The sequence below is a fragment of the Lynx canadensis genome, chromosome A3, assembly GCF_007474595.2.
Source record: "Lynx canadensis isolate LIC74 chromosome A3, mLynCan4.pri.v2, whole genome shotgun sequence".
Classification (NCBI taxonomy): domain Eukaryota; kingdom Metazoa; phylum Chordata; class Mammalia; order Carnivora; family Felidae; genus Lynx; species Lynx canadensis.
In genome coordinates this window covers 18,767,843-18,783,737 of record NC_044305.1, presented here as the reverse complement: position 1 = coordinate 18,783,737, position 15,895 = coordinate 18,767,843, and the positions used below count along the sequence as shown (strand labels likewise).

The 15,895-nt window shown below is 39.4% G+C and overlaps 1 protein-coding gene across 1 annotated transcript in view; it reads left to right on the top strand.

Annotated features, from left to right (window-relative positions):
• Positions 1–15,895, top strand: part of LOC115509840 — a 42,032-nt gene that overhangs the window by 25,853 nt on the left and 284 nt on the right. The window lies entirely within an intron of this gene.

The window sequence follows — 15,895 nt, the reverse complement described above, 5'->3', positions numbered from 1 at the left end:
CACACAACATGGTGCCTTATGTTCTTCCTACCAGTAAAAGGAAGAAGCTGTTGACTTGGATTCAAGCTTTTCAGTCAACACTGTCCAATAGAACTTGCTATCATGATGGAAATGTTCTGCATCTGTGCTGTCCCATATAGTAGCTGCCAGCCAGATGAGACTATTGAGTCCTTGAAATGTGGCTAGTGTGACCAAAGAACTTAAAAATTTTTTATTTTATTTAAATTTAAAATAGCTACATGTGGCTAGTGGCTGCCATAATTGGACGACACAGCTTAATTTTTTTTAAGTTTATTTATTTTGAGAGAGTGCTAGGGGGGAGGGGCAGACAGAGGGGAAGAGAGAAAATCCCAAACAGACTCCGTACTGTCAGCCTGGAGCCTGACTCAGGGTTCAAACCCACAAACTGAGACCATGGACCTGAGCTGAAATCAAGAGTCAGACGCTTAAAACTGACTGAGCCACCCAGGTGTCCTTGACAGCGCAGCTTCAGATAAAATTTAGATAAGAGCAAAGAGATTCAGGTTTTCCTTGGAATATAGGTGATTGGGGCACTTGGAACTTGGAAAAATCCGAAAGTGGTGTGAATTTGATGAGCGTGAGTAACAAGTCTTCCTTCTGGATATCTACATTGCCTTATCCTGGGTGACCTAAGAGGACTTAATGACTGGTACATACAGTTGTGTTTACAAGAACAGCTGGGAGTTTAGGCAGCTTTCCATTTTACTTGACCCCTTTAGTGCTACACAAAGATGAACATTTAAGGTCCTTTGGATTGAATAAATTCTCATTTTATCTCAGCAGCCTTATGAGATAAGTCGTGTCTATTTTTGTAGTTAACAAAACAGATTAACTTACATTTTATATACACCTTTATGGATCATTATTCTTTAAAATGGTTGGTATTCAACTTAATTTGAAATTGCAAGCTTTTAGCATGTTGTTATAACAAGAAGTTAATTTGTTAAATTGTAGTCAGTTAAATAAGCGAATGACTATAAGTGGTGGAAAATCTAAAATTGTACAGATAGGAGTGCCTGGCTGGCTCAATTAGTAGAACATTCAACTATTGATCTCAGGGTCGTGAGTTCTAGCCTCATGCTGGGGGTAGAGTTTACTTTAAAAAAAAAAAAAAGTACAAGCAAACAAATAGCACCAAGAGGTTAACTCACTCGAGGTGTTGGCTATAGTAAAAACAGATCAAAACTCAGTTTCTACAACTTATCTGGGAGTCTTCCTCTCATTTTCATGCTCATAGTGAATGTAGACTGCATCTCACTTAATACGTACTCTGGCCCGCAGTCAGCTAGACAATATTAGTCCAAGGGCTCAGAGTGGGGTTGTAGCCTTGGCCACTGTGAGGACCACTGACAATAGTGGACATGTGAAGTCTCAGAGAACAACTTGGGTAAAATGCTTAAAAAGCAGGGACAGATCCATTTTCCTTCAGCTTTAGCTTCAAATTATGGTCATTTATTTTTGAAGTGGGAAGAGGAAATGGACTAGGGATGAAATAAATAACAGATATTTGAATATTTACTGTCTCCACTTTACTTTTGAAGAAACTGAGACTCAAGGCTGTGTAGTTTGTATGAAAGCCACAGAGCTGGGAGGCTAATTTAGGCTTACCTGATGCCACAACCTGAGTTCTTAAATGTGACAAAAAAAGTAAAGGGGAACCTGGGTGGGTGACTCCATTGCCTGCTGGGAATTCTGGGCTGTAGTGGAGCTACCCATATAGTATCAGACTGTGGGCTCTCAAAGACTCCCCTTAATTTACAGTGGATTTTTACCAGACTAATATCATTGACTAGTAGGCTTTGCTGAACTTCCCTATTAAGGAAAGTCTGCCTGCCTGTGCAGCAAAGACCCCACGGTAATTTCTTTTTTAGCAGATTGGCTTGTACTTGGATCCAGTTATTCCAGAAATCAGTAAAACTTCTTTTTATCTGAGTACTAAAGAAAAAGGTTCTTTTTGTTAGCCAAGGATTAACTAGACCCCTCACTTCCACCCGCCCCCCCCCCTTTTTTTTGAAGGATCCTGAAGTCTGCTTATTTACAAAGGAATTTCATCAGAGTTGGTTAGCAATATGTGAACAAGTTAAGATGTTCCCACTTCAAGGGGGATAAATAAACTAACTTGCTGTTTAAGAAGCAGGATTAGCAGTGGGCTCGGCATTGGCCTCCCCTTCAGTGTTCTCATTCATACAACTCACTTCATCTAGTTATGCAGAGCGGGAGTAGATTTTAACCGCTTTTAAATCATATTGCTAATGACTCTTAGCCCATTCATGGGCTGTTTGAAGGAAGGAGAGAGGTGGGAGTGGGGTTTAGTGTGGATATCCTTTAGGAGAAAGCTTAGGAATTAGAGAGAGGTTGCAAGTAAAGGTAAGGAGGATATTCTTCACTTACACACTGACCTTGAGAAAGGCACCTCTCTTCACAGGGTACGTTGGAGCTAGTTTCAAAAAGAATTAAATACACCTGAAACTAATTTTATTTATTATATTTATTTCTTCTGAGAGAGAGTGTGAGTGGGAGGAGGGGCAAAGAGAGAGAGGGAGAGAATCTGACAGCACAAAGCCTGACGTGGGAGTTGAACTCATGAACCGTGATCATGACCTGAGCTGAAATCGAGTCGGAGGCTTAACTGGCTGAGCCACCCAGGCGCCGCCCCCCCCCCCACTTTTAAATTTATTTTCAATTTATTTTATTGAAACTAATTGTATATGTCAGTTATACCTCACTTTTAAAAAGAGGTTATTTCATGACACAGGAAAATTCTATGAAATTCATATTTCGGTGTCTATAGCTAAAATTTTATTGCAGTCTGTGTTCATCCATTTACATATAATCTGTGGCTGCTTTTGTGCTACAGTGGCATAGTTGAGTACCTGTTGCAGGAATCGAACGGGGTGCAAAGCCTAAACCACTTTACCACCCATCCCTCTAAAGAAAAACTTTGCTGATTGTTGGATTGGTGAGTAGTCTCAGATGCTTACCTGACTGAATGTATGTATCACAGGAAGCTCACAAGACTCTTTCCATATTACTTGGTAGCCTCTAGCCCCCAAAGAAATCCGTATAAGCCAAGTGTCAGAAGTTTACTGTGAGCTTGAAGCTTCTTTAGGTCTTAATCCATTTTTTTCTTACTCATTTTCCCAACAGAGTCCTACTGGCCAGACTCAGGTTACCTGTTTCTCTAAGCATGGCTCTGCCCAGTGATGTCTAAACAACAAAGAAAATTTCTGTTCTAAAGAACTTGACTGTCTTACTCCTTATGTAAGCTGTGTCACCCCTTATGTAGCTCTTCTTCCTCTCAAATAGGGGCTGGGAGAGTAGCAGGTGAAAACAGCCTCTTTACTTCCTCAGTTGTAGAGACTCTGTATTCTTAGCTGCGGATGAATGAATGAATGAATGAATGAATCAAGTCCCCAGGGACTGACTCAGCACCTTGTGCCTGCCTTTTAAAGGCACTGAAACCCAATTGAAACAGAAACTGGAAATAAAATCAGTAGCATGTCTATTATTGCAGGTGGCTGGTGTTTGGTATTAATTATTGCTCAAAGGACCAAGAAACAACAAGGCAGAATTTTTCAAAATAGGATTCTGGACAATGTAGATGATAGTCACCTGGAGAGTTTGTGTTAAACTCTACATAATCTGGGGATGATATAAGTCCCAGGTGTTAGGAAAGTTTGAGAACCACTGCTCTCAAGCATTCAATTTTTTTCTTTTTACCTTAATCCGTTTAAACTAAAACAATTTTTAAAGGTCATAGAATTCTTTGGACTGCAAGTGTAGGCGTCAGTAGAGGTCATTTTACAGATTGGGAAACAGACCAGAGCAGAGAAATAAATTAAGGACCCCATTAGGACATTGCATAAAGGACACTCAGAGTTGCTCTAAGAATTGACTTTTTAAATATGTCATTTAGTTCTCGGCATAATAATAATGTGAGCAGCCTGTTCTGGACCCTGATTGTGTCTAGAAACCACAGCTCAGAAGACCTTATAGTTAATTAGGTAACATACTTTTTTTGAAGACAATTTGGTGGTCCTATCGCTGAAATCTGAGTTCTTTTAAAAAAATTTTTTAGGGGCGCCTGGGTGGCGCAGTCGGTTGGGCGTCCGACTTCAGCCAGGTCATGATCTCGCGGTCCGTGAGTTCGAGCCCCGCGTCAGGCTCTGGGCTGATGGCTCAGAGCCTGGAGCCTGTTTCCGATTCTGTGTCTCCCTCTCTCTCTGCCCCTCCCCCGTTCATGCTCTGTCTCTCTCTGTCCCAAAAATAATAAACGTTGAAAAAAAAAATTAAAAAAAATTTTTTTTAATGTAATTAATTGGGAATGAGAACCAGAGGAAGAGAGGAAGATGAACTTGAATTTAAGGAGCATAATGGAAGGAAGGAGTAGGATGGGAGAGAAGGTTGTAAAATAAGTTAAAATAGGGTGCATAGACAGGAAGAGCCTGAAAAGACAGATTAAGGTAATTGTAGTGTAGTAAAAGCATAAAACGAGTCCAAGAAATTTAAATACGGAAGTAGACTGACTGGAAGAAAAACATCCTCTGACCATTTAACCCCTTTTTTGTGTGGGATTGAGGCCTAAAGCAAACCAGTTGGATGCTTCATTTGTGTCTTTTTCTTGACAAGCTCCTTAAAGGCAACATCTGGCCACTAACAGAGTTGCTGGTGTTTAAGAACCACAGCAGGTTCTCTTAAGGGTTTTTAAGTCAATGTGTAGCATTTCTTCTGAATATGTAGATACTTTGGGAAATGTGAAAGGTTTTAGAAATTTGAAGTTGTGTTGCTGATAAAAGAAGTTGAAAATACGAGATGTCTATCTTTGAGCATCTCTGAGTTATTTGTTTATTTTTTATTAAATTTTTTTTTTCCTAATGTTTATTTTTGAGAGAGAGACACAGAGCTAGAGCAGGGAGGAGCAGAGAGAGAGGGAGACATAGATAGAATCTGAAGCAGGGTCCAGGCTCTGAGCTGTCAGCATAGAGCATGACGCGGGGCTTAAACTCACAAACTGTGAGATTGTGACCTGAGCCGATGTTGGACGCTTAAACAGACTGAGCCACCCAGGCGCTCCAACTCTGAGTTTTTTAATGCAGTGTACTTCTGAATTTCTGATGATGAAGTATTACCAAGTATTGAATATTGAGGAGAAAGACACAAGCAATTTGCAAAATAATCGGTAAGATTTATTTAAGTTTGACCCAAGTCTGTGACAAAAGGTCTTGTATATATACAGTACACATTTGGGGAAAACAAATACAAATGATAATTTGACTTTAAAAATTGGAAATGTTACTAGTCCCTTCCCTCATTCTTGATTTGCTTTAGAGCTGAATTCTCCCAACATTTTTCTTTTAAATTCCAGAGTTCTTTGAGCTTTTAGCCAGAACACCATCTGTCCTCCTTACTTTGAAAGGCTGTTAACTATGCCCTGGAATTTTGGAAATGTTCTCATTGAGAATTGCTGTAAAATAGTGATAAGGACTCTTCTGTGGGCTACAGATTTAAATCGGCCACTATTAGGATGGATCACAGAGCAGGTTTCCCAGGTTGAAACCAGATTATCATTGGTAAAGTCTGAATTTAGAGAGCTGGGGGGGAGGGAAGGGTAGAGTTCTTGCACCCCTCAGTTATTTTTCCTTCCTGCTTTTAGTTTGGCATTAAGTTCCTGGGGAGATTCACACACCCTTGATACTGACCACACTCCCGGATACCAGTCTTTTATCACCAAAACCAGCTTGTTATCTGTCCTAGACAAACTTTTAAAGTGCTGGCACATACTGGGTATAGAGTATTAAGTAGAAGTGTTGATTTTATTTAAACTCCAGCTTCTGGAGATGTGGTATCCATAGGTTTGAAAGTGAGGGAGCAAGGAGAAGATGCAAGGATTTATCCCAGTAAACGTGATTTAATAAATGAGCAGCAGGTGATGAATATCTTCTTTAGAAAATTAATTTCTTTGGGGCGTCCAGGTGGCTCAGTCAGTTAAGCATCCAACTCTTGATTTTGGCTCAGGTCATGATATACTGGTTCTGTGAGTTCACGCCCCAAATTGGGCTCTGCACTGAGGTTCAGTGCTGAGCCTCCTTGGGATTCTCTCTCTCTCTCTCTCTCTCTCTCTCTCTCTCTCTCTCTTTCTCTCTCTTTCTCTCTCTTTCTCTCTCTTTCTCTCTCTTTCTCTCTCTTTCTCTGTCTCTCTGTCTCTCTCTCTGCCACTCCTTCATGCTCACTTGCATGTGCGTGCGCACTCTCTCAAAATAAATAAACTTTAAAAAAAATTAATTTCTTCACCCCGTGCTTTCACCCAAATGATTCCAGTGCCCACCTTCCTAACGCAGTGGTTGCATATTTATGTATCATCTCTGATGAGGTTATCTTTGGCAAAGTTCTATTGTGACTGCCTCCTTGGGGAGGGCAGCTTTTGGTTGAATAGCTATTCCTCATCCCCATCCTTCATACACTTGATGACTGTCTTTGGAGGAGGAGCCCATCATATTCTACAGCTGCATTAAGTCTCAAAACTTGTCATTAAAGGTCATCGAAAATGAGGTCTGGCTCAAAACATGGCAAAGAGCTCTTTATACCAGAAAAGTCTCTGCCTTTGTTTACAAGGAAGCAGAGGACTCTTCTCTCCTGCCCTGATCTGATTACCCTAATAGTTTAGGAGAATGGTGGAGTGGTAAATGCTTTTTTAAGGTCATGGAATAGTTGACAAAATGATCAGTAACATTTGCCAATTCCTTAGCCTTTTCTCATAGTGTAAATGTTTATGCTTGAGTTGAATAGTGATTGCATTAGAGACCCTGAGCAGAATAAGCTTGGCAAATACTGTTAGCCACCTACTGATTGCAGCTAAACTAATGCAAATGTTTCCATGCAGGTGGTGTTAACTGGTGTTAACATCCCTTAAAACTTGTAGGTTTTTTAGACTTCTGGGTACAGGACTGTTAGAGCAAGTCGGTTTGTTATTTCTTCATAAGTGCTTTTCTTACCTGGATCTGTAGACAGGTAAGAAAATCAGATACGCTTTTATTTGTCATTGGCTTGTTGTGCAAGATGAATGGGCATGATTGCTGCCTTAAATGCATGTGTAGAACCTGAACTCTGAGTTATTTGGAATGATTGAGTAGGCTTGATTTAGTTCTATGTAAATTAATCATGAAGAGGGGTCAGTAATAGTTGTACGTAATTGACAGTTTGTAATTTTGTGGCGCTTAGCCAGGAATTCCATTACAACCATACACAAGGAATTTGACTGACTTTTGAGATAAAATAAGGTCACTTAAATATTCTGAACCCCAGTTTCTTCATCTGTAAGAGAGGTGAGTTTATTTACTAAGGCTACAGTATCTGAGTTGATGATCAACAGAGATTTGAAGCTCTTAATCACTGACCTGTGCTGCCTTCTTATAGACCCAATAGTCAAGTGATGTAAAAAATATATATATATTTATTTATTTATTTTGAGAGAGAGAATGAGCAGTGAGCAGGGGAGGGCCATAGAGAAAGGGGGAGAGAGAGAGAGAGAGAGAGAGAGAGAGAGAGAGAGAGAGTGAGTGAGTCCCGAACAGGCTCTGAGCTGTCAGCACAGGAGCCTTCAAACTCCTGAAGCGTGAAATTATGAACTGAGCCAAACTCAAGAGTTGGACGCTTAACCTGACTGAGCCACCCAGGCGCCCCTAGTTAGGTGACTTACCCCAGGTCATACAGTAAGTGGACAAGAATTTGAATCAGCTATTTTTCATTCTGTTAAACTGGTCGGCTTCCTCCAGCTTCCTTCAGAAGTTGTCTTCCAGCATTCTGTGCTACTCTGTAACGTCCGTAATCAGCATTAGGGTTTAGCCATGATTTTTTGTGCTTACTGCGTCATTCTTGAACATATTTAACCAAAGTCTTTTGGTTTTGTTTTTCATATAATTGTGTGTGTGTGTGTGTGTGTATCTGGTTTTCTTAATGGGGAATGAACTTTTTCCTTATGCCTGGTTTGACACTGATTTGACAACATGGAGCTGACTCTCTACCTGGTTTCCAAACCTGCAGCTTCATTGTGAGCCTGGGATTAGACCAGCTTTCAGGGACTTGATAAGAGTTGGATTGAATTTTGCTGGACTTACTTGATACTGAAGTTTCTTATTCTTAGGTATTTGGTTTCCTTTCTATCTAAGCAGAAGATTAGGACTCTAAAGCTACAAGAAGTAGGAGTGCATCTATATCTTTTTTTAAGACACTGCTTTTGGAACACATGGCTTTCGAGAGGCAAATTAAATATAACTCTGGAATTTTATTTTTTTAATATGCCCCTTGCAAGAATCAACTCTGTCATTTCCTAGCTGGCAGAAAGTAGATCGCACTTAATTTTTGCTCAGTCATGAAGAAGATGAATTTTTCAGCAAAATCAAACAGTAATAATTGACAGTTGACTTCAATTGTTCATCTGCCAAGAATGCCCTCTCTCCTTCTACTTGCCTAACCCTTTTGCCTTTAGTAAGACTTAGGTCACACACTGCCTCCTCCAGGAAGCCTAAGTTTACTCCTCACTGCCCTCTTGGACCCTGGCTCTTTATTTCTTCTTGTTCTCTGGTTGTTTCCCCTCATCATTCTACTTTTCACTTGGAAACAAAGGAGTCATTAAGCCTTGTTTCAGTTATTTTTACTCTTTTTTTTTTTTTTTTTTGAAGTAGAGAAATAGCACATGTGTTCAAGCTGGGGGGGAGGGGCAGAAGGGGGGAGAGATAGAGAGAGAGAGAGAGAGAGAGAGAGAGACACACGGAGGGAGGGAGATTCTCAAGCAGGCTCCATGCTCATCATGAAGCCTGACCCGGGGCTCCATCTCATGACCCCAGGATCATGACTGGAACTGAAACCAAGAGCTGGATACTCAACCAACTGAGCCACCCAGGCACCCCCAGTTATCTTTACCCTTAAGATTCTTTTCAAAATGTCCATAAATTAAGTAATTCTGCTTTACTACCCTTAATGAAAGATAGCAGGAGGGCAGTAAAGTAGAAAATTCTGCCATCAATTAAGAGATGGGGAGGTCATGACATCCATATGTTTCATGTGTAGACTGGGAAAATGTCTATTACCTTTATAAAAAGTTTGCATAGTTTCTGAATATGAGCATCATGATGCAATAAAAACACTGTTGCTTTAATGTTAATCATTTGACATTTGAGATTTTGGGGTTAAGAAACGAAATTTAATCTATTTTAGCAAGTCTCAAATTTAAAAAGGTTTTCTCTGCCTTCACATATGCATGGAGCAGCATAAATTTTCTTTCTCGGGAGTGTGTCTTCAGGCTGAATTCCTAGATACGGGTTGCTGGGTTAAAAGAAGTTGTGTATAAGTTAGTTTTGTTAGACATTGCCAAATTCCCCCTCCACAGAGGTTAATGAACTATGTGCACTTTTAAGATGTTAAAAGAGGCAAAAATGTGTCTCAGATTTGAGGAAATTGGCACCACCCAGAGTTGTAAAAACCAGAGATGACATGTGAAGCCTACTAACTTGCATGGAGAACTCACCTAATAGGAGATAGCTATTAATATTATCTTCTATGGGGGCGCCTGGGTGGCGCAGTCGGTTAAGCGTCCGACTTCAGCCAGGTCACGATCTCGCGGTCCGTGAGTTCGAGCCCCGCGTCGGGCTCTGGGCTGATGGCTCGGAGCCTGGAGCCTGTTTCCGATTCTGTGTCTCCCTCTCTCTCTGCCCCTCCCCCGTTCATGCTCTGTCTCTCTCTGTCCGAAAAATAAATAAACGTTGAAAAAAAAAATTAAAAAAAAAATATTATCTTCTATGAAACGGCGAGAATATTTTCTTAGGAGAGTCATAAGAAAATTGAATAAAACTGTGTTTCTGAGTGCTCTAGCATGGTTCTGGCACATATATTAGTGCCCCTTTTTTCTTGCTTGCTTTGGGCCGTGGTTGTTTGGCTCCGTGTCTTAAATATCTTACTAGATTGTAAACTCCTTGAGGGTTGAGCTCATGTCTGATGAATCTTCAGCAGGACGCTTTGGATTTAATAATATATTAAAAATGGTTGTACCTGAATTAACCCTAAGAATATAATTCTGAATCTAGTAGTAAAAGATTTCCTTTTCTTTTGCACACGAACCATCAAATCCTTATGTTATGCTAGCCAGCAACTTATCCTGAGAATTATGTCCTGAGGACACACAGGTATTTTCCTCTTTTGTCATTTGGAAGTGTCTTTACTTAAAATCTTTATTAACTTTAAGGAACACCTTAGATAATATTGGCAAGAGATGTTGATTGCTATTCTGTTTGTTCATTTACTTATCTGTCTTTATAACTCCAGTGAAGTCAGTGAAAGGAATTAGCAGTTAGCCTGTTTCCTCAAGGCTGCCTTCTTTCAGGGGTCATCCCCCCATGTCTTCTCAAAATTTTTAATGCTAGCCTTTGGAACAGTTTTGTCAAGTTATTAGGTGACCTGACTTTACAACCAATGAGGTTTTCTAGGGATTTTATATGTAGTGGTTTACATCTTACATTTCTAATCTATCAGTCAAGTTCAACACCATTCTTTTTGCATTAACAGATGCTTAAAGTGGCAAGATCCTTTCTCTAAAACATTTTTTTTCAACGTTTATTTATTTTTTGGGGGGACAGAGGGAGACAGAGCATGAACGGGGGAGGGGCAGAGAGAGAGGGAGACACAGAATCGGAAACAGGCTCCAGGCTCTGAGCCATCAGCCCAGAGCCCGACGCGGGGCTCGAACTCACGGACTGCGAGATCGTGACCTGGCTGAAGTCGGACGCTTAACTGACTGCGCCACCCAGGCGCCCCTCTCTAAAACATTTTAACAGTATCTATTCTTAGATGAGTTCCAGTTAAGGGGAAGGGGTACATACTTATTGAAGTGATCTTAAGGCCTTTAGTCTGCTTTCTATAAATATTTTCACCATGAGGGACATAGATCAGTTTGGCCCTTATTGGCTTCACTTTTCACTTACTGGCTTCTCTTCTGACCAACATCTGTAGTTGGATGGTCTACTGTTACCCTAAGTATAATATGACTTGAGTTAGTTTTATCATTTCTCCATTCTTCCCCTGACCCCCATCTTCGTTCTGCACAGCTTTCCTGTGTCTGTGAAAGCACCTTGTTCCCCTAATCACCTACACCCAGTCTTTGAGTTCTCTTTGACTCTTCCTCTGAATGTATTTACTATACACAATCTATGGAGCTACTGGGACTGGGTTCTATTTCCATTTTCTTCAGCATGCTTTTACATTTTCCCTTTCTTTCTCCACTCCTTGCTATCACTTTTTCCTAGACTGCTTAAAAAACCATTAGCTAGTTATTTTGATTTTACCTTTCCATTCATGTTGCCCTTCAACTAATCTTTAGTATGGCTTTTATTTTGTTCCTTTTCTGCTTGAAGTGGCTCCCTGTCACCCTTAGAGTAGGACACCCTGGCTCATGGGTTAATGTTATCTATCAAACTTTTCTCTCTCTGCTCCTTAACACAAATCCTTTCTTGGGCTAAGCTAGTCTTCTCCTTGTATCCTTATGTCATAAAAAAGTAAAGGATTGGAAGGGAAGAAGCTTAAAGATAGTGTTCAGCTTTTTATTATTAAAACTTTCAAACATGAACAGCAGTAGAGAGAGTAGTATAATGAACTCCATGTATCTTACACCCCCACTTCAGTAACTCAACTTTTTGCCAATCTTGTTTCATCTTCCCCGTATCCCCTGATTTTTTTTCTTGCCTTGAGCATATTTTAAAGCAAATTCCAGATAGCATTTACCTGGAAGTACTTCTGTATGCATCTGTAGAGGTTATTTATCAATTTACCTGGTGTAGATCATCTCTATAGTTTCTCTGTCAGTTGGTAATTGTGTTTGTTTATACACTGTTGATGTTCTGCAGGTGTCTCATTTTACCTCTCTGTCAGTTTCTCGGAGGACCCAGCCTGCCATGTGGAGCTATACTATAGCCATTCACATATTTGAAGTTGTCATATATTAGAGTTTCTGGTACCTGTCATGTCACACATAGCACAGTTTGAGCATATGATCGATACGATAGATATGTAATAACGTCTTTTGAAATTAAGGCACTTGGTTTTATATCTTTGACCTGAGTCTTATTTATATCATTGGATTATTAGCTACAGCCTTAAGTTTCTTACCAGACATTTTAGTTACGAGTTTTTAGATTAGCAATTGCTTTAAAAGACCTGACCTGGCTTTAAAATCAGTTTGAAGTTTTGTGCCCTTAAAAAGATAATGTATTGGCAGAATAGTTCCCTGAAACCTACCTGGAATTACTTTCAGTTCATCTTTACTTAGTTTCCTTTTTTTTAAGTTTAGTGCTTTTTAATGAATTAAACTACTTTTTCCTTGTGTATATGAGTATTGGCAAATCTTGGTGGTTTTTAAAATAGCTTTTATTATATAAGTGATTCATCATGGGCAAAATTGGAAAACAAGGCAAAGAAAGTAACAAACAATCTCAGTTTTCTCATAATTTACCAACCACAGAGAGATACTTTAACATTTGGGTGTCTGTCTTCTAGTCTTTTTAATATGTTTGTTTATGTATGTGTTAACTTATACAGAGAGCAATTAAAAAAAAAATATTGTGTCCTTGCCATTACTCTGGCCATAATAGCAGATCCTAATGTTCTGTTTCTTATTTGTTAAATCTGACCTGTAAACAAAATCAAAACACACAGACTTCATTCCAGGTTGTAGTGCTGGTGGCATGTTTTGTTATTCTTGTGGCTTTAAACCGTAAGTTGTTAGTTTGGGGCAGACATAATGTGGGTATTTATTACTGTCGTAAACAGGGGTCACCACCTTTGTGTATTGGATTGACTCAGCATTTTATAATTCTAGACTTGAGACTTCGAGAAGTTAGAGGGTTCTGTGTGCTAAGTGGAAGATTGGGTTTAAGGTTTTTTTTTTTTTTTTTGACAACCGTATGATTTTATTTTTCCCATCTCTTTGGGATGAGAATCTTATAGCTAGGGATATGGTCATCAAATTTTTGTTTCTCTAGGCCTGGCACAGGATAGATGCTTAGTGGATTATGCCAAATGTGGCTTTTTTGCTGTGAGCCAGGAATGGGATGAGCATGCACATTGCCTGCACATTATTGTTAGTTATCTATTGTTACACAGAACATGTGTTACACAAACATGTTACCCTCAAAGTTTTATAGCTTAAAACAACAAACACTTGTTTTTCTCATGTAGTTTCTGTGAGCCTGGAATCCGGGAGCAGCTTAGCTGGGTGGTTTTGGCTCAGGTCTGTCATGAAATTGGAGTTGTCTGGAGACATAACTGAAACTGAGGACCTACTTCTGAGATTGTTTCCTCCGATGGCTGTTCTTAGAATTTCACTTTCTCACTGCATGGGCCTCTCCACTAGTGTTGCTTGAGTGTCCTAACAGTATGGCACCTGGCTCCCCCAGAGCAAGAAGAAAGATCCAGCACATTCATGACCTGGTGGCAAAAGTCTCATACTGACATTTCCATTTTATCCTGGTTTTTAGGAACGAGTTACCAGATTTAGCCTATACTCAAGGAGAAGAAAATTAGGCTACACTTCTTGAAACAGAGAAGTGTCAGAGAATCTGTTGGACAGATTTTAAAAAACTACCACACATGTTTGGGTACATAAACTTCCAATTGATTCATATTCAGCATTGGTGTGACCTGACCCAGTGAGCCACATTTTTAATAGGCCCTTGGAATAATTCTCATATGCATAAATTTAAGAGTCACTAACATAAATATGCAGAGAGATACCATGTTCACAGATCAAAAGACCTAATGATTTTTTATGTCACTTCTCCACATTGTCCTGTGAAAACAAACTTCTCAGCTGTTTTTTTTTTCTTTTTGGAATTGGCAAACAATATAAAACTTTCATGGAAATGCAGAAGACGCAGAGTAGCCAAAACAGTTTGAAAAAGAACAAAACTACTTTTATAACCCGATATTAGAACATACTGTGAAAAGAAAATTACTGTGAAACTATAGTAGTCAAAATAGTGTGGTGTTTGTGTCATAGAGTCCAGAAATAAGACTTAAGATTATGTGGTCACTTCATTTTCAACATATAGGCCAAGGCAGTTCAATGAGGAAAGGGCTATCTCTTTAAGAAACGGCGCTACAGCAACTGGATATCTTTATAATTTTAAAAATGTGCCCTATCCTTTACCTCTGTAAAAATTCCTAGGAAAAATTCACAATACATATATCCAGCCAAAAAAATTGTAATCTAAAGTGTATAAAGAGCTCTTATAAAACTCAATAAGAGGACATACATGTATATATACATACATATATGTGTGTGTGTATACATATACATACATACAGATATGTATGTATATATGTACATATGTATGTGTGTGTATATATATTTTTTTAAGTTTATTTTGAAAGAGAGAGCACACGTGCACATGGGGAAAGGAGAGAGAGAGAGACAGAGAGAGAGAGAGAATCCCAAGCAAAACTCTGCACTGTCAGTGTGGAGCCCAGTGCAGAGCTTGAACCCACAAACCGTGAGATCATGACTTGAGCTGAAGTCAGACACTTAACTGACTGAGCCACCCGATGCCCAGAAGACAAATGTTTTTAAAATGAGAGAAGGATTCGAAGAGATACTTCACCAAGAAGATACATGAGTAGGCCAGTAAGCATGTGAAAAGATGCCCGTTTTTAATTAGGAAGCTGGATTAAAACAACAGTGAGATACCACTACATACCTGCTAGAATGGCTAAAATTAAAGACAGTACTGAGTGTTAGAGAATTATAGCAGTTGGAGCTCTTAACGCATATTGGTGGAATATATAATAGTACAACCACTTTGGAAAACAATTTGGCAGTTTTGTATAAAGGTTAAAACATATACTGGGGTGCCTGGGTGGCCTCAGCTGGTTAAGTGTCTGACTTCAGCTCAAGTCATGATCTCACGGTTCGTGGGTTCGAGCCCCACTTGGGCTGTGTGCTGACAGCTTAGTAGGCTAAAGCCTGCTTCAGATTCTGTGTCTCTCCCCCTCTCCGTTGCCTCTCCCCCGCTCCATGCTCTGTCTCTTTCTCAAGAATGAATAAATGTTAAAAAAAATTTTTTAAGTTAAACATATACTTATATAACCCTGTGATTTCACTACTAAGTATGTACCCCAAAAGAAGTGCAAACATGTCTACAAAAAGACTTATATATGAATGTTCATAGCAGATTCATTCATGATAACCTAGAAACGACTCAGATGTACATCAACAAGGGAATAAGTAAATTGCAGTATATCCATAACAGTGGGATTCCACTCAGCAGTAAAATCTTAAACCAGCTGCTGATAGATCCAGCAACATGGATGAATGTCAAAAGTATCATGCTAAGAAGTCAGACACAACAGTAAATCCTGTATGATTTCATTTATATAAAACTTTAGACATATCCATAGTGCTAGCAAATTAGTGGTTGCTTTCAGCAGGAGGGGGCTGGGGGGGGAAAGATGGGGATTGACAGGGAATGGATGCAAGGGAAACGTTCTGGGGTGATGGGATTGTTCTCAATCTGATTGTGATGGGGATTACACCTGTGCATATGTTTGTTAGACTTACCACCACTGTATCTTTAAAAATTGTGTATGTTTCTGCATAGAAATTATACTTTATTAAAGTTGATTTAAAAGCATATCTCCTAAGGTTTGTATTTTCCAGAACTTATGTAGATAACCATCTCGAGAGTCAGTGTTCAAGATTTATCCTTTTGTATCAGTTATGACTTAGTCTCAATACTACCAGATACAGGGAGAAGAATGCCAAACTGTTACTTCCTTTTATAGTAGAATTCATTCCCATTTCCCCTTCATGTTTGTAACACATGTCTTGGTTTTA